This window comes from Sebastes fasciatus, chromosome 9 (assembly GCF_043250625.1).
Source record: "Sebastes fasciatus isolate fSebFas1 chromosome 9, fSebFas1.pri, whole genome shotgun sequence".
Taxonomy (NCBI): Eukaryota; Metazoa; Chordata; class Actinopteri; order Perciformes; family Sebastidae; genus Sebastes; species Sebastes fasciatus.
The window spans coordinates 8,561,591-8,586,653 of record NC_133803.1 but is presented as its reverse complement, the minus strand read 5'-3'; the positions used below and the strand labels follow the sequence as shown (position 1 = coordinate 8,586,653).

The following is a 25,063-nucleotide window of genomic DNA, read 5'->3' as shown; positions in this document are numbered from 1 at the left end:
TCTGGTTTTCTGTATGTGAGAGTAAATGTAGCAGTACTTTAAATCAATTGATTTCCCTGCAGAAACTATCGCATAAAGTAGCCAGTGTGGCTGTGTGTCGCAATGAGACTTATCAGTTTTAATAGACAATAGTGTAACCAAGCTAACAAAGGGGCGCTGCGCAGGTGGCTGGTTTGACAACCACACCACATGAGCCATGAGGTCATGCTTTTATTGATATTTGCTTAGAGGCATCACATTAATGAGCATTATTTTAATGCTAGATGTGCCAAAAGTTGGCGTCAAGGTCAAGTAGATGGTATGCAGCCTGACATCATGATTTAGACTCTCCTCTTTCTCTCTTCCTTAGTCTGATCTCACTTATGTAGTATCAAGTGACACCAGTGTTTACAGTTTCTAATCAGTTGTTAGGTTTAAGTAGAGATTGCAGGGAGTACATCAGACACTAATACCTGAGCCCCTCTCTTTGAACTGACACAGAGGTGCAGTGGTCACAGCCAGAAGCCTCTCACCGAGAGCTGCAGGGCTCCACTGAAAGGAAACACGAGAAGAATGACAAAATAGAAAAGTGTGAAGCAATACTAATGTAACCCTGCTCTCACAACAAATGTGCAAGTGCAACAGAGCAAGGCCATTACTTTTAAGTGGCTACGTGCTCCTGAGCAGCTGCACAAGCCAGAGTGCAGAGTGGTACACACCGTCCTGATTTTCAACTAGGTTTTGTGGTCAAAGTTTATGTAAATTGAACTTTTACCCCAAATATGCTGACCTCCAGGATGCGTGTTCTGGCATTGACAAGAGGTGTTAAACAAATCTGCAGCTCACGATGGACGGGATGAGTGTAGCACGCCTGACCTTCATGCAGGAGACTGGAGTTTGCATCTATTCAAAGACCTGCAATTGATTTTTGCCTTTTTATTAACTGTGAACATAATCTTTCCCCAACTTTAACCAACTGTATTGTAGTGATTGGAAAAAAAATCAATTCACCTACTGTATGTATCACGATTTTTTTTTTAACGATTTTGAAATTGCTTTTTAATGCCAGAATCAATATACAGTATTTGCTTCATTTGAGTCTATGCGGAGGTAGAAGGAAGTTACCACTTTTGTTGTTGTAGTACGAGTAACATGACGTCATATCCGTCAAACAAAACAAACCACAGCCGGCCGCAGTAAGCCGAAACAACAAAGCAGAAAACGGCAGAGGGTCTGCGTGGATACAATCTGCACCCTCACATGTTAAATCCAACGTGGTAAACACTACACATACAGTAAAGTATGGAAACACTTTAGGTTTCACACATTGCAGGAAAAGCAGAGCTAGACATGACGGCTAAAGCTGCATGCTACCTCGCTACAGTTATAGCGCACCCATATACTGACATTAATGTTGAATGCAGTCAAACGATGGAGCTGACCATGGACGTATAAAGAGAACGGAGGTGACGGGAGAGCTAGCGACGGACTTGGCACAGGAACAGCACATGTAAAGCATTAGTAATGTAGATATGCTGGCCAGGAAGGTAGAGGCATGCATTGTTTATTTCATTCAGCAGGAACAGTCATATAAATGATATCACATGACTATCACACCGCCGTTAAGACTGGAAAAAGACCGTATTGAAACTACCATAAAATACTACAATAACTAAAGTCCCAAACAATGTCTAGTCTAGTCTAAATAGTGTTGTATTTTGATAAAAATAATTGTAAACTAATAAAACCATAGTTAGCCGAAGTATACATTTGTGACTACGTCCTGTTTTCAAAATAAGGTGTTAACAAAAGGAACTGTATATATAAAATACATTTATGGAAATAAGATTGATGCATTATATTTGCCAGTGGTTTAAAACATTACATGTCCCCTATAAATTAAAAGAAAATACCACTAATTTGTGAGGGAAATGTATTAATAAATAAAGCCTGACAATGACTGATATATTTGACTTCAGGACATCTCTGACTACATACATGCTGAACATTTTTACTGTATTAATTTAGATATTTTCCAAAGTAAAAGTCCCCAGAAGTGTATGATTCAACTTTTTCCCCATGGTCTAGTGTTAAAAAAGTTAACAAAAATCACAATAAATCGTAATATCAAATCGCAATACATATCGAATCGGCACCGAAGTATCGTGATAGTATCAAATCGGGAGATAGGTGTATCGTCCCAGCCCTACTATTTCGGTTTCCCAGCCCTAACCATAGTTTTTTTGCCATGTCCATAATCTTTCCCTAACTTAGCCATACCTAGGTTGCCATGCGCCAATGTGTTAGAAAGCAACATTAAAAAAAATTGGACATTGTCACTGAACATAGGTTTTGCAGAATTGTCCAGTGTTGAGTTGCTGCGTAGAGGAGAATGGAGTAAAAGTTAAGTTTGTGCATGTCTGAACTATTTTCTGATCCTACCAGAACTTGGAATAAAAATCTTAGTAAGTATGGCAGAAAATATCAAGTAGGATAGGGATGCCAAGTTTGAAAATGAATACAGTGATTGTTTACATTCCTACTGTATGTAGTTTGTAGCATCCTAGTTAGCTGCTGGGCTCCACTTCATTCTACACTACCTTGTGAAAACTACAGTATGTGGATCTGAGCACACATTTCAATATTTGACAATTGCTTTGGCTCAGTTATCACGTTAGAATTCCAATGAGCTCTTTCTGTAATACAATAATGGAGAGGACTGAAGGGAAAATCATGTCCCTGACAGAAACTATTATGAGTCACTAAACAGGACATGGAGATCGGCAGAAGGTTAAAATCTGGGAAGACAAACATTAGGAGCAGGCACAGAGAGGGGATTTTACTGAACATCTGTGAATGGCTTGGAAATGTTTTCATCAAAACAAACTGGCACAGCTGTGTATAGTCAGAGGGCCTCTAGTTATAACTTTCTGTTTTTACTCATTTGAAAAAATCAAAACATATTTTCTTGCAGCAGTGGGAAACATGCTCCATCCCTCCTATTAGTTCTGCTATATGACTCCTCCCAGCCTTTTATCCACTCGTTCCTTAATCTCATGCTCAAACCGCTTTTGTAAGGAAGAAGTAGAATTATTCCTCCAACATCTGCCTGGTCTCCTTTTAGTTTAATATTCCCTCAGTGAATATGCGCACACACTCACACACAAGGTGTGAATTGTGACAGATTCAGTTTTCGGTGTTTTAGCTGCCTCAGTCCACCCGGTCCATCCGTCCAGCTCACTGCTGAATGCAGATTTATGAGTTCCTCCTGCCAAGTTTCACACTGCAACGCTGCAGTACAGCCAGTTGCCGTCACGGCGGGAGAATGAATATATTCTGCTTTATTCGTTGATATCCATAATGCTATTATTGGATATGAGCAGTCATTGTGGATCTTGGAAGTGAAGTGGTGAAACAACGAATGTTAAAGGTTGTGTGTATGTTTTTACACCTTACGGATTGCCCGGCTGTTTGCTTTGCTGTACTTTTTTTAAAGAAAAAGACCTGGAAACCTGCTGTGCTGTTCTGCCAACAACTGAGGGGAGTTGAAACACTTAAATCTGCTGTAAGCAGAAAACATTAAGCTTTGGAACATCAAGTGGTCTCAAACAGTGTTTCCAAACTATGAGTTATTCAACAGAGACTTCCCTGTTTCTGACTAGTCCACACAGTAAGCACAATTGGCTTTGGTCTCACAGTTACTGTAGGCAAAATGAATATCCTTCTGTTTTAAGAAGGGATATTAACCATATATTAATGCATTTTAAATGTGTGTTTGTATTAATCTCCTGCCTCACAAATTAGCAATTCAATGTTTTGTCTTTTTTCTATTTTAGCTTTTCTTAAATTATCTTTGCATCTATATTATAATTATAAACAAAACAAAACAATTTTAACTGAACAATTTTGTATGGATTAAGTCAATGCTTTTTTTAATTTGAGATACAAGAGTCATGTGGATTTTTCTTGTTTTATCACTTTTGTTCCTCTTTTATTTTTAAATTATTATTAATAATTGACAAAGAGAGAAAGGGAACATGAGACACACAGTAAGAGGAGGAGATATGCTAATGGTCTGTGGTCAGACATGAACAGATATTGCTGATAAAAATGGCATCGTAATAAAGTGAACTAAAACAAAGACAAGCCTGTAAAGGAATCCATGGAGTTGAAATCTAAAAGACATTTAAATGAGATAGGTGTTCCATTGCAAATTGGCTTTGGTCTCTGCTCAGTATGGTTTTAGGGTTTCATGGCAAATTATTTACAGGATTAGATTAAATGATGCCAACAAACTGATGATGTATTAAAACCAGACCAAGGAGGGCCATGAAAATAGCCAAAAATGCAGCTGGCACGAACCAGGCACAACAAATTGAATTCTTGGCATGTGGTGGTGGAACACCAAACACAATGGCTGCCTGAGTCTGACCTTTAGAGCCAAATCCACCTGGCAGTACTGAACAAAACCACCACTTAATGAGATTCTTATAACACCAACATAGTTATTTGAACATCAAATCATAAAGAACTTCATCATTTGCACATTTGAGTGAATTTTCTGCACTGTATCAGTCTGTTGATTTAAATTGTATCCCATCTACGGATATCTGTCTGTGTGAGGGAAGACATGCTCATTTGTTTTGTGTTTTAATTCAAAACCATCTCTGCAGCTAGACTTCCCTGCAGTAAAGTTTTAGTGTTCATACATTTGTGGTTTACAAGGATTGAGTCAGCTGCTTTTGTCCTCTCGGCCACCATGTGGATCTTTTTTAGCTCAGTTGTGTTTAAAGTCATGTTTGCTTTTAAGTGCATCTTTAACAAGCATCATTCTTTAAATAACTTGTGTGATTAGATTACTCATGTTCATGTACTCAGCGAAAAAGGTTTTGATCCAGAATTAAACCCTGCGGCACACTATAGTTTCACACATGAAGGCTTTTTACCAGGGGCGGAGCAAGACGGTGGAAACATTCGGAGCTCAGCCCAAACCTAGAGGTTTACAGCCGTTATATGCACTATTTTTCAAGCCATTGGAGATAATAGAATCAATTCAGTTCAATTATATGTTCATATACTATTGAACATTATATACTGGAATTTAATTATTATTTAAGTTTTGACCAATTTGTTGCTGCATTAAAAAGTTTTGCCCTTGAAATGTAATTCCTGTTAATTTTGAAGATTTTTAACAAAGTTGCTGGTGTATGATTTCAGTATTTCAATTCAGTAAATTTATATCTATGCATTTATCTGTTACATTTAGTTTTACAAAGTTAGAAAAGCGATGTCTGAATCAGGCCTGATGTTGCCTTACACATAAAAGAATGATTCCGGTCTCTTCCACACAGTGAGGCATACAGCTTATTAATTAAACACTGGTATCGGATCGGTACTCGGTATCGGCCGATACCAAAAGCCCAGGTATCACCATCAGTATCGGGCCTGAAAAAGTCGGATCGGTGCATCCCTAATTTCAACTGCGAACGTTACTGTAGTATTTTTTGCATGGCGTACAAATGCCACGCAAATAGCCTTAAATGCGTCCTAAAGACATGCGGAATGTCTGTAATGTCGTGTTATTTATAGGTCTTCCCATGAGACCGGGTTGGCTGACCAATCAGAGAGACTGAGGGGGAAATGACACAAAGTTGAAGGTATTTTAAAAACCAAAAAGATTTCGGACTTTTGAGAAAACAGTTGAGGCTGGAGCCCCAGAAGCCACCCCCCGCTACGCCCCTGATTTTTACAATATAACACAGAGTAGTAGAAGTAATATCAGACAACGGAGCTCTGTCAGAGTGTGAATACAATAAATCACATGACTTTATATCCTGTGTGTGTTTGGCTGAATTTATTACATGCCATTTCTTCAGTCTATCAGCGGTGATGTAAGCTCAACATGACAAACTCTTGATTGCCACATTGCCTGCTTTTTTTTTCTTCACTCATTCCACATGGCCTGTACAGATCCAGAAGTGTCTGTTTTTGCTTGATCGAAAGAATACCTAGAGTGTTTAAATCATGGATGGACATAACATGTAATTCCATGTGTTTGCAATATGCCCCGAGACAAGTACCAGCAACCTGCAAACGAATGTCATTTTAATAGCCTGATGCATGGGAAATGTTTGAAAGCGGTCCTTTCTCTCTTATGATTGTTTGGCATGACATCCAACCTCCACATTTTTCCTCAGAACTCTGGAAAACATACGTTTTGTGTCAAATTTCAAATCAAGGCACCGTGTTCTTGACTTGCTCTGAGCCGCTTCGTACCAATGGGATGGACCTGTAGCAAGAATGCTGGTACTTCTTGAGTGTGTGTGTAATGTGTATGTGTGTGTGTGTGTCAGCTCTCTATGGGTCCAGATGAAGTTGTTATCCGGAGGGGAAACATGCCTCCTTCATTACCAGCGAGACACATTTTATTTCCTTAATTTGACTTTCAGGCTGTCATCCGTTATTTATGAGATTGCCCCGTGAGTGTGAGTGTGTGTGCATGCATGTGTGTGTGCCTGTCCATATGTATTCATTGTGTGTAAAGTTTGTACTGGAAGTAGGGGCTAGTGAGGGGTTAGGAAGCTGTAACCACTGTTTGGGGTGGTGATTTGACCTGGTGTTTAAGAATGTTACGCTAATGTTTCTTCTTTCAACTACTTACACTGGAATTTAACACACTCATTAGCGTCACACAAACGTTTGCAGCATTTCTGCATGCGGTTGTGTGGGTGTGCGTGTTCAAAGAAAGGGTCTCCTTTTCCTTGTAGTGAGAGAATACAGTGTAGCCTATGAGCTGATCAGTCAGTTAGGATCAGAGGAGATTTTATTATTTATTTAATGAATAGAATAATACAATTCTTTGATGTTACATATATTTTCATATACAACTTTGTTTTCTTTGACTAAGATTCACTTGGGGATTTTTTCTCTGCACTCCTAGAGATTAAGTTTATTTAATACTTATTTGCAACAGCAGATTTGTTTAGCAAAAAACTAATGTAAATGTAATAATTTTTTCCCAGATGTATACTTTGCATCCTTTCTCTTTCTCCACTCTGTTCCTCATCTAGTTTGTATCCAACATGGTAGCTACGGCTAATATATTTCTATCATAGTTTGAATTATTTGTTTTGATCAAATAGATCGTTTCTTATCTACTTAGCTGAGGAAATGCCAGCCAGTGTTCAGCACCGAGGACATTCATCTCACTGTCAAACCCTCCATATATTACTGTAAACTCCAGAAAATTTTGCTTGCATAAGAGTTTGGCATGTTTCTCTTTTGGCCACTTGTGAATCCTCTTTAATTCTTCCCTTTTTTTCACTCGGAGCATATGGCTTGTTGGATTGTGTTGGACCTTGTCAGGGGCCATCTATCACTCCATGGTGTCCTGCTGAGCTGGAGATTTACAGAGCGGCTCTCAGCCCTCAAAATGGGAAAACAAGAGCGAGAGGGAACAAAGTTAGATTAAGAGAGAGGAGAGAGGGAAGGGAAAGGGGGATGGAGGGGGTGAGAAATTAAATAGCAGCGACAGACAGATGGGGAAAAAAAGAGGAGGCATGTAAAAAAGAAAAGAGAGAAACAAAAAAACTAAATATGAAGATGACTAAACAACAAAAACTGTTTTCAGTTTTTCTCTGAACCAATCTTGGATCCAGCTCTGGCTATGTAGACCCGTCGACCCAGTCCACACCTGTGGTGTAAAACTGTGCCTTCAAGGTTGAGCAAAGCTGTAAGTGCTCAGGGTTCAGTAGCTTCACACTTGTTAGACTCCTTAACAGCCACAGGGCACAAATAATGTCTTCAGAGCTCTCTTAAGATAACATCTTTAACAAAAAGGGTGTTTCCAAAGACCTTTCACAAGCCACTAACTGGGACATTTGCGTCAATTTCTGGTTACCTCTGACACTAACAGATGGCAAACAGAACAGCGCATGTTTCATATTCATTATATAAAATGTGACTGAGTATACTTTTATTGTTTTTGGTGTATTTATATTTCATTAGATAAAAATATTATTCCCGGTTGCATTTATATCAAACCAACCATCTGATTTTCTCTATAAGACTGTATTAAACAACTTTTACATTGTTCTCTATGTAAAATCAACAAAGAAAAAAGCCCACAATAAATGAGAAAACGTGTCCTTCCTTGTTGGAGGTTTGAGAAAAAGACTAAAGCTCTACCTGCTCCAGAGGCACCGCTCCTGGCTGTGACTGACCTCTGACCTCGACATGAAACGAGAACATGAATGTGCCTCAGAGGGATTTGTGAAGAAGCTACTTCCTCATTATTCTGTGTGTGAGATGGTGTCTGAAGAGCTCTGAAAACATCCGTATGTTACAACTCTAAGTGAAAGAAAATGATATTCATGACAGTAAAATACATTACTTACCAAGTTTTTTTTTTTCCTGCTGTGTCACCACATTCTTGAAAAATTGGATATTCTTGAAATATCCAAAAATAATATTTATGGAGATGGTGAATTCAGACACAATATTCATGAGGTGAGGATGTAGAATAAACAAGATAGGGCATCATTGAGACCACTTTTTTTCCATCTCTCATACATCCTCACCATAGCGTCTTCAAATATCCCAAAATTCCATTATGAAGATGGTAATACAGACAGACAGACAGAATATTCATGAGGTGAGGATGTATGACAGAGGGAAAAAAAGTGGCCTCAATGATGCCCTATAACTTGTATGACTATGTTCTCCACCAAAGCTGCATTTAAGCTAAAATGAAGGACAACAACATGTTTCCTCCATTATAACTCAAATTGGTGCCTCACTGTGAGAATGACTGATGAAGCAACATCTTCTGACAGACCTGCAGGGCTTCTTTGTTGGCACTGTTCAGTCTTAACAATTGTGCTCATAATGAAGTGATTCAAAAAGGTTGTGATCAACATGCATTATTCAGTCTTGCAAAATCACCATTTGGAAATTTGCAAATTGAATAAATTGACACATTTATTCTTTGAAATTCTTGTCATGCATATGCAACATCATGCACAACTAGAGGATTCACATGGCTAACTGATGAGAAAAGCTGCATAAGTGTCTCAAATAATAAACAAGGGGGAGATACTGAGTGTATAAAATAACCATCTTTAAATTAACGAGAATCCTGTGGGGGAATATTTCTGAAAATATATATTTCTTTTCTATTTTTTGCTTTTATCAAGCACAAATCAACTGAATGGAAATAGCAGCTACAATGTTCTTACAGCACATTTCACAACATAAACACTACAACATAAAATAAAAAAAGTTTGAAAAGGTAATGCACTGTGTGCGCCGCCATGTTGCTGTCACATCAGATATGTTTATGTCAGCGAACTTAGGCTGGATAAATCTTGTCTGAGTTTCCGACTTGGAATTTCAACTTGAATGACCGTTCCCTTTTACTTTTCCACGATGGAGGTCTTTTTTTCACAAGTTCCTGGTACAATGGATTGCAGTCTAATTACCTGTGAACTTTGTCAGCAAGTATTCAGCTCATGAATTGTCTTTCTTGCTCACCCCCAACATCAAACCTCTAATGCATCTGTATAAAAATCCAGGCAAGGACCTGATATCCTTTTTCCTTTTAGAAACGTCAACCCTACAGGTGCCCAGCTACCTTCCAAAACAATGACTCAGTGCAGACTTTTGTCAAACAAATGACCAAATAACAAACAACCTTGGTATCTAAACAACATAATCCAGAGTTCCAGGAAACAGCTAAAATGTAAAGTCTTAAATGGAAACTGACTTCATGGCAAAAATGTCTCCTTGACATTTTTTGCTTTTTCGTTTGTTGTGAAAGATGCTGATTACTGAACAGATTTAGGTAGAAATGGTTCACAGTGCGGCTTTCTTTTTTCTTCTTCTTTTTTTTACACTTGTTTGTGTCAGACGAAAAAATGTTGTAAACCGAAGTAAGGGAAGCACGATGGGCTGTGTGTTTGTTGGTCAGACAGAGTCTTGAAGTCAGAACCCACATCTCTGTCAGAGCCTGGGTGTTTGTTTGTTTGTTTGTTTGTAAAACTTAAAAAGGGTGCTAGAAACTTGGCCGGACACATATGGAAGCCAGTTTAGGCTTAGCTGTTAGGATGGTAACCTACTTTTACTGAGACCAACAGATATCGGTTTGGCTACATCTGAAGATCAGTCACCTCCGAAATGTTTATTGGCTCATTAGAGGGGTAATGGAAGCTTAATGTTAGATGTGTGATCAAATTGTTTTCTTTCGCATTTGCCAAAGTTTCTCTTTGTTTCTGTTTTTGTTAATTGGCTTAAGTATCCAGTAATTGGTGCCTTGGGTTTTTATTTGGAGATTTTATTAGATGCCGGCTGATGTATGGTTACAAGATGACAGAGAAAATATGTAAACTTTTTTATGGGCTTTCATCACTTAAGCAGTGCAACACATTTAAAACATAAAGTGATGGTACGCGTCCTGCATCCCTGACGCATTAAAATCCAAAAGGACCCAGTAAACTCATTGTTGACACGTCCAGGAGACGCACCCTTTTTTCCCCCTGACAATGCTACATTGTGAACAAAAAATCCAGTTGAAATCATAGAAATAAACAAAAGAAACCTTGCTGTCAAAAAAAAACCTCCACCAATTGGTCACCATTTCCTGACCATCGGAGCATCGATCTTGTGCAAACGAAATCCGGTGTTCATAGTCTCAATCATCCCGGGAGAGACTACATGCCTTTGCTACAAGATCAATCCTCGCTGCACAGATTTCATTTCATCAATCAAGGCTACAAACTTGGTATTGGTAAATAAACTGACGTGGCCACTGATCGATGCTGTATTCACTCATGTCACTGATGATGCAGTGATGCTTTACCGTCCAGGGTGCGCGCCATGTTGAAAAAATATTTTCACCGGCCACCATTTTCTTAACGTCTGCGCATATATGTTTTGTTCATAGTCTCAATAAGTGAAAGGGAAATGTAAAAACTCTTCTCAGAAAGAAAGAGAATAAGCATATTTTTCAAAATGTTGACCTATTATATTTAAACAGTAGCTTAATTAGAGTTTTATCGTATTTTTTATGTTCTTTTAAGATTCTGAAAAAATATAGAATTATATATATTACAAAATATAGATTTGAATATAAAAAATATATATTGATATTCTGATTTGGTAAAATGTATATATAATGTATAACATCAAACATGTTGTTAAAAAAAACACAAACTTTATTGGGGTCAACTCAATTTCTCTGGGACCCACTCAAATGGGACCCACTCACATGACCACCTATGGATCCCAGGGACTCGGTACATTGAAAAGTACATCACTGAACATATTTAATTTATGTCTTAACTATACAGCTGTTTATGTGTCATAAAGAAATAAAGAAGGATGGAAGAAAGAAAGAAAGAACTAGACTAGGCTCTTGACTGGGTCTCATGCACTGAGGCACCTCTTATAGCTGGTTGCCCTCCAAGCCCCTGCACTCTGAAACTCTATTTCAGTATGTTATTGAAGGAATTTTATGAGTTCATAAGTGTGTAATGAAATTTGCCTCGGTCAGAGAAGTGAAGCACGGAAAGGAAAAGTGGAATTGAATGTTCGGTGGTATTTTCCTCAGAGCTGCATTCCCTGAGGGAATGTACAGGACTGCTTGCAGTGGCCCAGGCAAGAGGAGGCCAAGTGAGACCTTTGCCTGAGGTTTTGAACCTCTGCTTTGAATGGCAGGAGCCGACACCTCTAACCAGGAGCAGATGTTTGGCTTGGCTTGGCTTGGCTTGGCCTGGTCCTTCCCCTGGCAGAGTAGGAAACCCGGGGTCTGATGCAGCAGCATGCCCCACTCACAACGCTAATAGCCTGGCGCTATATCACTTCTTGTTCTCTCCGTGGTGAACTCCACTGCCTTCAAAATCCCTCACCATAGGTCCAGAAAAGGCCGAGTCAAGCCAACGAGAACTCCTACACATTGAGCATCTCAACACTGAAGTGATGCTGCAGGTGATTTTGTTGTAATGTTGGACAACTGATAGATTCACCATCATTTTCTTCCAGTCTATTGTGAGCTACTGTTGTGTAGCACTTAGGTATAATTCAACCAGGAGTTTCAAAATAAGAGAGATGTTTTGCAGCAGGCAAACACTGGCAAAAGTTGTAAACTGCCATTAATCATCATTCATCATTCGCGTTAACACTAATTTGTTTTAATGACACTAAATTCTTTAACGCATTAACGCAATCAATTTTTCAGGCTCAGTTTTAGCTACAGCTACAGTGAAGTTATGATATGACACTAGAAAAACCTGAGGAATCCATTGGTGCCAACCATGTCTTACTAACTTGTTGCAAAGGAGGTTAAATAACTCTCCAAGCTTGCGCTAAATTTTGGCGAGGAAAAACTGGCATGGCCATTTTCAGAGGGGTCCCTTGACCTCTGACCTCAAGATATGTGATTGAAAATGGGTTCTATGGGTACCAACGAGTCTCCCCTTTACAGACATGCCCACTTTATGATAACCACATGCAGTTTGGGGCAAGTCATAGTCAAGTCAGCACACTGACACACTGACAGCTGTTGTTGGGTTTGCCATTTTATGATTTGAACTTATTTTTTTATGCGAAATGCAGTACCTGTGAGGGTTTCTGGACAATATTTGTCATTTTTTTAATGTTAATTGATATCCAATAATGAATACATACATACGTTTGCATAAAGCAAGCATATTTGCTCATCTCCATGTTGATAATAGTGTTAAATACTTGACAAATCTCCCTTTAAGGTACATTTTGAACAGATAGAAATTGTGTGATTAATTTGCGATAGATCACGACTAACTATGGACAATCATGCGATTAATTGTGATTAAATATTTTAATCGATTGACAGCCCTAATACGTATATTATATTACATTTTACAAGTTACACATTGTAAAGTAAGAGTGAATCAAAATGCAAAAGCTGAGCTTAGCAGCAAGTTAGTGCCGTCTAATCCAAGGTCTTCATACACATTTATTTAAAAAAGGATAATAAAACTCAGAGATCATCATTAATATAAAAATGTTGAATAATCTGCTGGATTCAGGTGATTCAGATGTTTCGTTCATTTGTTGTAAACAAATATAATACTGCTGTCTCCATTGTTTAACAATGTTAGAGAGCAGACATGTCTCAAGATAGTACAGGACACTTTGCCTTTTCATCTTCTAAAACCTCTTCTGAGGTTCTTATCCTCCTAACATGAAACATTTTTGAAATCCTCCAGATGTAACCTAAACATCTTACTCTTACCAGATGTGAACCAGCTTCTCTGCACTGATTTAAAACCCTTGAAAATGGAGACTAGACTATAAATAGACTATTTATTGAATTACCAGAAAACATGCTACATTGTGATATATATTATCGCGATATGAAATGACCTACACCGTGATAGAAGTGTTTGGCCATATCGCCCAGCCCTACTGGCTCGTACATTTTCCTGGTGTCACCTGCAATATCTTTGTTAACTCCTTTTACAAACTTGCTAGATGTCCATGTTACGCTTCTAGTCTGTAGATTATGCTTGAGTCAGATAGCTAATTATTGTGCTCCATTTTCAGCACTAGCTCCTTTCTTTACAAACTAGAACACATTTAATATTTAAGTATATCCAAGTTATATTTTCTATCATGTCACCACAAACATCCTGAGGAGATGCCTCTTGCTGTTCAATTACATTCACTATTGTTTTTCATTCTCAGAGTAGAATATTTTGTAATGGTTAACTAATCTATGACAGAGACTTGAACAAATGGGTGTAATTTAACATAAAAGCACTACATTGGTTTCATTGGTTTGAAATTTAAAGAACTCCATTGGGTTTTCATGGGTACAATACTGTTTAAATTAGGTTTAGATCAAATCAATGAAACAAATAAATACTAAATGTGCGTTTATGATCTTGCAGTAAAGATTTGACAGACTAGTGTATTTTTTTTTGGTTTCCTACAGTGGGTATAAATTAATTTGTATTTATTTGTAAAACTGAAAAACAATCTGTGTGGGATTCCTCTGAAACCTTTTAGCATACAATATGGTATTTGTATAAGTTGAAAGCACGACCGCAAGTGTTAAAGCACTAAAGCAGAATGCCATTTTTCCACACATCAAACATCTAAACAGACTAATTGACCAACACACAATAATAAAACAAATCAAACTCTCTCTTGCGTGCAAAGCAAACCTCTGCCAACATGTCTAGTGAAGATGGAAAGCACAAATGGTGAAAACATTTTTTTTCAAATGTGGAAATGGGCTCAAATTCTCATAATGCAGCTTTATGTGTTCGACAGACAGGATCAGGGAAACTCAGCAGGAGCTGATGAGAAGACAGCTCTGAGACTTTGGGAGATATTTGTTAAGGTGAATGGCCATTCCCTTTCACCATAAACATCTGGCAGGAATATCCATCACAGTCCTGGGACGAATCCCAGCTTTGTCCTAACGAGCAGTTGCTGCAGAAACTCAAATGGGACTTAAAAGTTAAGAGTTATGGGAAGAGAGACGGTCCGACTGGCTGAGGCAGGTGCCCCCTGTAGTGTTGGTCCGACACTGGCCAGCATTTCGGAGGATTGATGTGATGATTTTTTTCTTTCTTTCTTTTTACATGACCTGCATTGCTCTACCGCCAAATCATTACTATACCAACGTGATAATTAAGTAAAAGCATCACTTAAAATTTAATTTTACTAATTTAAAGCCTTGAAAATTGTTCTTTGATCATCCCAAAACTGCAAAATTAGCAGATTTGCATTGATAGTTCAAGGATTACAAGGATTTATTAAATGCAGATGCATCAGAAAAATGTGAATTACAAATAAATTATACATTAAGAAACTTAAATATGAAAATCTGGCTATTTTACATGTTAAAGGCCCGTGAATAAAAATGATCTCCTTGGCTTAAACCCATTGGCAAATGTTTGGTCACATTTGTACAGGTATTATCCGAGAATTATTACATAAATTTATAAAATGTCATTCCATCAATCTTTCAATTATATTTAATTAGGTTCAATTAGGTTAATTATATTTAAATTACAAAATAACAAATAACTTAGACTAGTAGTCAGTGTGGGCAATACACTACATAGTAGCATTCTTAAAACATTGTGTAACCTTTCCCAGCATCTGATATTATCAGAGTATAATTATATATAAAGCTGTTGTAATGCAAGCTGGTGATTCTGTAGCTGTTTAATCTGGCTCTGCTCGTTTAGCTGAAGACACAACCTCCAGTTTAACTGAAGCATAAGTAATGTGTGTGGATATAGTTTGAGAATGGAAGATGATTGCTGTGATTATGGTGATTATTCCAGCAGTGAAAGGGAGTCTGGGATACCGTGTGTTTGCTTTGCTGCCCGGCTTGGGATCTGGTCTTCATAACCCTCATCCATCACACGGCCCGGGATCAAAGATACCCTTCTTGAGCTGGAAATGTAGCAGATGTCCTAAATACCCCATAAACAAATGTTTTGTTTGCCCTTGGTTTGCCAGTCTTACGATTTTTGAACATGATGAATTTCAAGGTGTTAAAAGAGGCATTTGTTAAGAGCCTAAAAATGTTCCTCCTGCGGATGAGTGATCAGTGATCTGTGCCGTGTTTACAGCCTAAGCAGGTGTTTCGTGGGAAGGGCTGCAGACATTGTTTTAAGTCCAAACTCTTTGATGGTTCAGGGGCAGTAAAGCCCTGGGCTACTCTCCCTCCTGTTGCACTCTGTCTGCCCGCAGGAGTCTTGTTTCTCTGCAATTACAGAGCAATCAGAGCTCAATTACAGCATCAGCAGAGGTGTGTGACGAGATGGCTAACCGGATAAGAGGTGGACGCTTTACAACCGCCCTCTTTGGAGGTGACAGTGTTGCTAATCTCTGGTAGTAAAAATGTCAGGTGTGGCCCTCATTTCCGTATATTTAACGGCTCTACCTTAATGTCTGGCACACTAATCCCATTTTATGCGTTTAACGAGATGCTGCAAACAGAGAACTACTGGCGATACAGTATATTGTTCGAACCCCATCTACTGGACTTCAGGGAGTTTTTGTTTTATGTTCCAAAAATATATTTCCTTATCAAGAGCTTGAAAGCTTTCTTTGCATCAAGTTTAGCCTGTAACGTTGTTTAAAAGGTTAAAAACTTGCTTGAAAAATGATGCTTATGAGAACGGTGAGAGTGAAATAAAGGACTACAGTTGTTGACAATAAAACCAAAATGAGCTGAAAGATACAGTGTTAATTTTGGCAGCTAGTCTTAGTCTTAAAACGAAAATCCTTATTAGTTTTAGTCACATTTTAGTCATTTTATCCTTCATAGTTTTAGTCTTGTTTTAGTCGACGACAACTCAAAACGTTTTAGTTCAGTTTTGGTTGCTGAAAAAGTCATTACATTTTAGTCAACTTTTAGTCCAAATGTTTTCTCTCTTAATTGTGTCAGCTATTTTTAAATGTAGTCTTAGTCTAACTGCCCTTTCACATAGAACGCGTTTTGCACTGCGCTAACCGCATTCAAAGTTGAACCTAGTTGAGCGAGCTAAGCGCTCCGCGAGCTGCACTTTACTCAGCGCAGCAAAAAGCTGTTGTTGTGCTGCGCAAGCCATTGGAAATAATCGGTTTCAGTGCGCAGTGGTGCCGTTGCTGCGCTCTGTGTAAAAGGCCATCAGATTAGTCATCAGATTATATTGAACATTTTGGTCTATAGTCTAGCCAAACCAATAATTTTGTCATTTTAGTCTAATTTATTTCACATAAGATTTTATCTTATCATTATCTGATGTAAAACACAGGTTAAATGATTAAGAATGTAGCTTTGCAGTTAGTTTGAATCCTCCTGATTGCGCTCATTAGTGATGCGCGTTTCAGTCGCACACACCCGGCCCGTTATGAGAGCCAATCCGCCCGCCGAACATGCAAAAGTATGCGTTAATCAACCACCCAAACCTGACCAGCAAACCGCAACTTTATGCATTATAGTAGCACAATATTGTCAGGACTGAGGACACGGAGACGGACTGTTTGAGAGAGCGAGAGAGTGACAGACAGAGGGAAGGGGAAGAGAAGGTGGAAGGTGACGAAAATAAAGAGAGTTTTTGTTAATTTCTTTATTTTTTAAACTAAATTTTAGTCTTGTCTTTTTTTCGTCTACGATATTGAATGTTTGATACTGTTGGTGTTTATTGACCATTTGACATTGTCTCGTCTTAGTCATGGAAAAAAAGGTCATTGACGACCGTATTTCGTCATAGTTTTTCGTTAACAAATTTAACACTGGAAAAATGCTATACTGTAAAGCTCTGTAGAGCTGAGAGGAGCTGCAGAGGTAGTGATAATTATTTGTGGGTTCGTCCTTATGATCGCTCCCTTTCATAGTATACAGTATATAGTCATTAATCCATTGTTGATATGAAATATTGATAAGTGCAGCTTTAAGATTGTTCTGTTTAAATGGCAAATGGTATAGTCCTTATTCTTCAACACCACTGCAAACAAAATACTGTCTGTTCTTGGTTTTTCGTTACATAAGTTTGTTTACATTTTGTCTTATGCGCCCTGCCAGCTCAGCTGTCAATCAAATATTTACAGTGGACCGCCCACTCAGAGGCTTGAATGTTAAAGGAGCACTTCTAATTTATCTCAAAATATCTTTATTTAAAACCATCCTTTCAATAATAAGATGATGTTAGCAGTCACTTTCAAAATCCCTTTGACAGAGATGAACCTTCAGTTAAATTCATGAGTTACTAAACAGCCTGTCAGTTTATAATAACAGGATGATTCATAAACAGTTTTGGCTCGTGGTAACGACTGTTAAATTCATTCTCCTTTGGATGTGTTTGGTTGTGGTTTGTAGGTAGCTGCGCAGCGCAAACAAAGAGAAGAGACACGGTGTTGTTCCTCTCCTGGGAAACGAATACTTCCACACACCTTGTTGCTTCACAAGCCAAACACAGTGAGGTCATTAGTCTCTAAAAAGCGTACTTTTCTCATTAGGGAGTGATAGACAGCGACCATTGCCAAACAGATGTGAAAACCACTCACACCCCATACACATTTCCCTCACACCCTGTTCCCCTAACAAGTGGTTTGAGTTACATGGCCCGACGCCAATGAAAGGCAGTTGATGTTATTTTGTCCACTTCTCTGTCTTTGATTTGTTGTCTGTTGCCTAGGCTGAAGCACATACACACACACATGGAGCAGCAAAGAGTGGATGTACTTCACATAGAGAACAGTGTATGTTAACATACCGCTCATCTTACTCACCAGCTCTGTCGACTCGCTCTGCGTCTCCTTACAGTGGGTACACAGAAGAGGGCCACACGCAACTCTAGTCACAGCAAATTCACAGATTGAGGTAATCTCTCTCACACTCTTGTTTCCACACACACGCACGTGCGCACACAAACACACCGGTCCCCCCCTCTACTAACAGAATTGAAAACAGGTGCCCACCACATATCTTGCATTCTTCCAAAATACAAAAGTGGTTTGACCTGAATGGTTTCGCTGGAGTGGAGCCATCCTGTATGAAGGAAGAGTCCGTGTGTTGTGTGTTGTGTGTTGTGTGTGTGTGTGTGTGTGTGTGTGTGTGTGTGTGTGTGTGTGTGTGTGTGTGTGTGTGTGTGTGTAAACATGGAAGCGTTGGGTTCTGTGCAACACGCTGCTGGAGCAGCACAGACTCACAATATATTGGAACCACATTTCTCCCTCTGCGCAACCCTAACATGCAGTGTCAAGTTAACGTCGGGATAAGTCGCAGATACGCCATGCGACCATAGCAAACCACCGCATTTAATAGCTTTCGATACAGCGACCGTAACAGTATACCGGTCTGGCTTTGACCGATACGGATGAATGATCAAACTGCATCGATAGCAGTTCTTAAACTTTTGGCGATCTTTTTTTTTTTTAAATTGCGAATTGGAAACGTCAGTCTTGAGATGACCTTGCTTCAGTCACAGTGTTCCTGCAGCCACAGAGGGTCTGGTTAGTGGAGGAACGGGGCCAATGAGAAACAGAAGGCAGAGAGTAGACGACTCAGTGGAGTTGGTGGAGAAAAGAGATTGAAGCCAGGATATAGGAGTTGATGATAAATGCACCGCACTTGGGTTTTCCTGGATATTTACTCCCAAATCTTTCATGACTGGTGATGCCGTTTGTCTGCGACTGCATGTGTGTGCACGACGCACGTGGTGTGTGTTAAGTATGAATGTGATGTTACTCGTCAAACCATCTGGTAAAACCTTTAATACTGTCATCAACAATTGTTCCCAGCATGTTGAGAACAATTTGATGGATGGACAGCCTGAGAGTAGCCGTTTACACCATGCCTTTTCCACTGAGGTCACAATGCATATTGAGTGTCTGTGTGTTTGCTTCACTGCCCACTTTAAGCCGAAGTAATGTGAGTTGTTACAGCTGACAGAGAAAATTACCAGCATCTACGCTATATATATGGGAACAGTGTAATGGTGTAATTTCATGCACGTGTCTTTTTTGCCTCCGAATCAATGCTTTTAATCCACAAAGTATGAAATTATGATCACAAATTCAAGGTCATTTTGCCTTAAGTCTGTACTTTGACATATGTTTTTAGATCAGTGTGGACACTTGCAATGAATTTTCAGAGCTCTGGAAGCTTTATTGCAACATGTGCATCTTCATTTATGGAAAAACACATTGTGTCCATAAACAGGAAAAAGGGCTCAGAATTAATTTCTCTAAACAGCCTTCTGCCCTGTCTGCACATGTCTCTGGAGGATTCGGTTTTGATTTGGCTTTTAAAGCAAGCCAGAACTCAGCTCCAGTCCCGTGTGTGGGTGTGTGTGTGCGAGCGTGTGTGTGCGTGTGTGTGTGCGTGAGTGTGTGCGTATACTACCCAGACTGATTTTGATGGGACCAAACATCCAAATTGATATTTGCTGTGGAAGTAAGCTGCGTCTGGCAGCGAGTCATTATATTTCTGTATTGAATGAAACCGGAGACAGAAAACATAGTTTCTGCTGCACTGCCTATTTTTCTCTTCCAAGAATGTAAATATGTATGGGGAATGTAGGAATATATCAGCATTTCTCAACTGAAATTTTGAAGTCCAAGACAAGAATTGTTTTCATAAATCATCTGAATTTGAATTAGAGGGAGGAAGTGTAAGAATATAGTGTTGGCTGTGTTCATTTTCCTCACAGAGGGATATTTCACAAAGCAAGCTTGAATGGATGCCAGTTGAATTATTAATATAACAAGACCAGGTTTAAGGTGACCATGCCCGACTGTTTCCCTCTCATGAATAAAGAACTGTAGGCTATTGTCTGTCAACTGACAAAATCAAAAAAAACAACATTTACAGTTAATTGTGTAAAATTTATTTTACGATTGTGGATTTAAATATATTTCTCTATTTAAGAAATCCCTTAATTTACTACTAGACCCTTACATTTTAGTTTGAGCATTTATGCATTAAGGCAATACTTACAAATGAGGTACAATCCATGCCACAGTAGACTCACTTTACAGCGAGCTAAAACAAAAAAGATGTTGCTTCAAATTCAAAATTTTCAAACTTTTGGCCTGCCTCCCTTTTTCTTGAAACATCGTGAAATGAAATGTGAATGTGAATGTGTGTGCAGTTGGCAGTTGATTCATAACACAGCGTTCCACATGAAGGGCAAAGGGTCTACTTTTGTGGTTGACTGTAACAATTTCAAAATGTGTCTATCTCTTCTCAATCTGCTTTTCATAACTTAGTAAAGTGAAGCCGTTTTTCAATCTGAAGACTTTTCAAAGGTCCCTAAACAGGTCTGTCTCATAATAAGTAACAGCGCAATGCAGTTCCTTATTTAATGATGACATATGCTGTGATTTAAAGTGATTCTTATAGCTTAAAAGCAAAACAGATCCGGGAAGCAAATGACTGGCATATATTTTTGTCCAGTGATAGGACCTTTCTGGGCAGAGATTCACAAAGTGCTAAAAAGCATAGTCAACACCGCTCAACAGGGGCTGGTTACTTCCTGAACCCCCCCATGATACAGGAGTGGATAGCTTTAGTAAATTACATGTATGTTATTTTTTCATTGTCTTCAGAAAGATGTGTTTCTGGACCAAGTGGGTCAAATATGTAAGGTCCTTACGGCCGGATATTGTGGAGGTATCGAATGAATGACCCTGTAATGTTGTCTTAAGCCCCCTTTCACACAGCCTGTTCAAGGCGGGATTGTCAGTCCCACAGTTATTCTGCCTTGCTGTTTTGTATGAAAGGTACTCGAACCGATTAAACAATTATCAAAATAGTGGGTAATTAAATTGATAGCCCCAAAATAAAAAATGAAAAAGTAAAACAGATCACAACTTAAAGTGGCAGTTGGCAGTATATATTTTTGGCATCATTGGGCAAAAATTCCGTAATAACCTTTCAGCATATTGTAATTCAAGTGTTCTGAGAGAAAACTAGACTTCTGCTCCTCCTCATGGCTCTGTTTTCAGGCTTTAAAAAATCCAGCCCGTGACGGGAGACTTTGACCAATCACAGGTCATTTCATTGAGAGATCGTTCCTATTGGCTGTGCTCCGGTCATGTGACCGGAACTTGGCGTTCCTTCAACTGATCTCAACATGGCCGCTGCGTCACAAACTTTCTTATTTTACAGCTAAACAGTACACTACAAGATGATTCTGAAAACATTTGTGGACAGAAATAGACATTACAGTAACATAATATTGATTCATATTTGATCAGCGTTGCCTAGTTTGACCGTTTGGTCGGAGTTCGCGAGTGATTGGCAGCCGGCTCTCATAGACAGCAGATGGAGTGAAGGCCTCAGATCAGCTCTTACTGCTTGTTTTCCTCCGATCTGTTAAATCTTGCAGATGCCGTTAGGAGCACCAGAGGACACAGAGGCACATGATTTTTTTCAGGATACCTGTTTCATGTACTACTGTCACTATGTAGTAACCGTTTTATAAAAATAACTTTTTTTAATCATACAGTATTTGCTCCAATCTCGCCTACTTCAGCTTTAAAGCTGCACAAGGAGAGACTTGTCATGTAAAAAGACACCTGTCTTGCCACCCAACAGTCACTCAATAAAGGCGCAGCTACAGAGAAAAGTGTTATTTTATTGAAAACTTCAGATGGGTGTCTGGTTCGTGTGGGTGGTATATAAACCAGCTAAACACTGTTTGTGTGAGTGAGTCCAGTGTGCGTAGACCTACGTGTACCTCAGTGTTTGAGGGAATATGCAGAGCTGCAGAAATGAGGCATAACACTGACTGATGCTGCCGGCCTCTCTGCTTCACAGAACTGGCTTTTCTATCAGATAGACAGCTTGACAATATCCAGACCCCGCTCTTTCCGCTACACACAAAGGCACGCCAACACACGCACACACAAGCACACACACACACATGCATGCACACAACTGTTTTCTGGGTTTGTTCTGCTTGTTTCTGGCTGAACTGTTTGTAAGATGAAAGAGAAGTTTGTAGCCGAGTGAGTACAGTTAAGTCTGACCTCTTAGACAGGCTTTCATTGTGTTATGTGTAATTGAGAATTGTGAGACTCATTTTGCAACATATTACAACATAAGAAGCTGTCATTCTAAAAAAAACAGCAAACTGAATAATGATGTTGACTCAGAGAGATCATTCAATGTCACTGGGATGAGCACCATTTGTTACTGGCTTGATACTTCTAACAGAGGTAAAATAAATTTCATGTTGGCTTGATTTATTCTCAATGTCTGTGTTTGTGAAACAGTAGATCATTTGTATTGTTCCCATTTGGAAGAGTTATTTTCCCATTTAGTGCTGCTACAGTATTTCACCTTAAATTCACCATTCGCCATCATATTTCATTGAATCCTGTCCTTTTCTTCTTTACACAGATGTGATAGTAACAGCTCACAAACACACACACACACACACACACACACACACACACATGGTATGTGTGCATGTGCGTACACACACAGATTGACAGTGTTTTTGGTAATGTCATTACACTCGTCTGACTGAGATCAGAGATTTGTAGCTTCAGGGCTTTCTAGTTTCTGCATAGGAGCTCTTTCATGTTTGGCCTTAGTGATCTGCAGATTTCCTGACACCAGGAGGGTGAATCTCCCCAGCATCCTTTTCTCTTTGGAAGAAAAGCATATGATGCGTTACTCTTGTTGGGCGATAGACGAGAGCTCGGCTACACTGGCCAGTAATACTACACTTCCTCCTCGGGCTAGTAGCTGTTGTTAGTGCGTGCAACTGAAACAGAAACCGGCTAACTGAGGATTAACCACCATTAAAAGGATAGACCGTTCCCAGGGATTTTTACTATTGTTTGTCCTGTTTACCCAGAATGAGACAAACGTATGGCTAGCTGTAGCTTAGCTTAAGTGTGTACCAGCTCCTCTGAATAACATGGAGAGCCCAAAGTGACGTCTTCAAATGTCTTGTTTTGTCCAAATCTGAAAAAGATATTCAATTTGCTGCGACCTGAGAATGTGTTAATTTTTTTGGACTATTTTTGCTTTAAAAACGACTTAAACAATTTATCAAAATAGCTGCAGATTAGACTACTACATATAATGATTGATGTATTCATAACTACTAATTTAATTGATATTAACAATTTAAGGCTGCAGCTAATGATTATTTTCCTTGACGTTGTATTTTCTCGATTAACCGATTAGTTGTTTGATTTATAAAATGTCAGAAAATGGAGAAAAATCTTCATCAGTGTTTCCCAAAGCCCAAGATGACGTCCTCAAATGTCTTGTTTTGTTTCACAACTCAAAGATATTCAGTTTACTGTCAGAGAGGAGAACTGATTAATCAGTTATCAAAATAGTTGGCAATTAATTTAATAGCTGACAACTAATCAATTAATCATTGTAGCTCTATAACAAATACATCAAATTATTTAACCTCTGATCCACTTCCTGCTTACAAGCACTACCTTTGACCTCATCATTCAGCGTACCTTTAAGTTGCAAAGACAGAAGAGAAAGCCCGCTATGAGTTTGTCTGCCGCTGTTTAAGTAGAATCAATAGTCAAATTCCCCAGGAACCAAACTGACACATAAACGCGTAGACGTTTATTTATTCGTGCATGCTGGTCGTAGACCTGCCGGCAGAAAAACAATATTTTTAGCAGCTTGGGGCATCTCGTGATGCCCTTATGATGTGAGTGCAGGGCTTCTAGCTGCGTCTTGGAGCGAGGCTGCTGGTCGCCTTCTGCTCAGATCTCAGGTGAGGAAAGACCTGGAATCACTCATCCTGACAGCCACATCTGGCGTTACTTTCTCTGTCCCGTTGCCCTCGACTCTGCTCCTGCAAACAGACACCACTCTGATTTAACCACAGAGGGAAGGAGTTATGATAATAGCGGTTATGATAATAACATTATTGGTGGTTATTAATGAGATGGAGAACAGTTTACTCAGGAGACATACACTCCCGAAGAGCACCGTGTGTAATACAACCATTGTTACTGCTCGCATTTCTTTTTGTTTTCAGGCTTTGTCCTGCTGTTGCTTGAAAGCCAATGAATGCCAGGTGCAACAAGCAGTCTCTCTGTTCTCTATATTTGCTCTGTGGATTATACATAACCACTGCTCTATTGGAAATAAAGACTTACAGTAGATGCTGAATAAAAAAACATATTTGCGCTGAAGCGTGACTTAATAGGCATTGTTCAGTGTTCCAATGTATTCTGACTTAAAGCCAGACGTTTGTATCTCTCACATCCATTTATTAAATATTATAATATTAGAGAACATCACACCTTTAAAAGACCATAACAGCTCAACATGTATCCATAATAATAATAATAATAATAAGTATTCCAGGTTGGCAAGCTCAGACAGTGCCAAACCCACAGTTGAGGGCAAACTCTTGCCAGAACCAGACCGGCACACAGTCTTCATCTGTTTCCTGTTGAACCTAGGAAATAAGGGTCGGGGTAATATTTACATTAATGGAATGACTCCAAACAGATTCAATTTCAGTACAAGAGGTATCCAGGAGCAGCCTGCAGTCAGTCGCACATTAAAATATAAACAAACACTTTAGGGCACTCTCAC

The 25,063-nt window shown here is 39.0% G+C and overlaps 1 protein-coding gene across 1 annotated transcript in view; it reads left to right on the top strand.

Moving 5' to 3' along the window:
• hpse2 (heparanase 2) overlaps positions 1-25,063 on the top strand; it is a 66,805-nt gene that overhangs the window by 10,687 nt on the left and 31,055 nt on the right. The window lies entirely within an intron of this gene.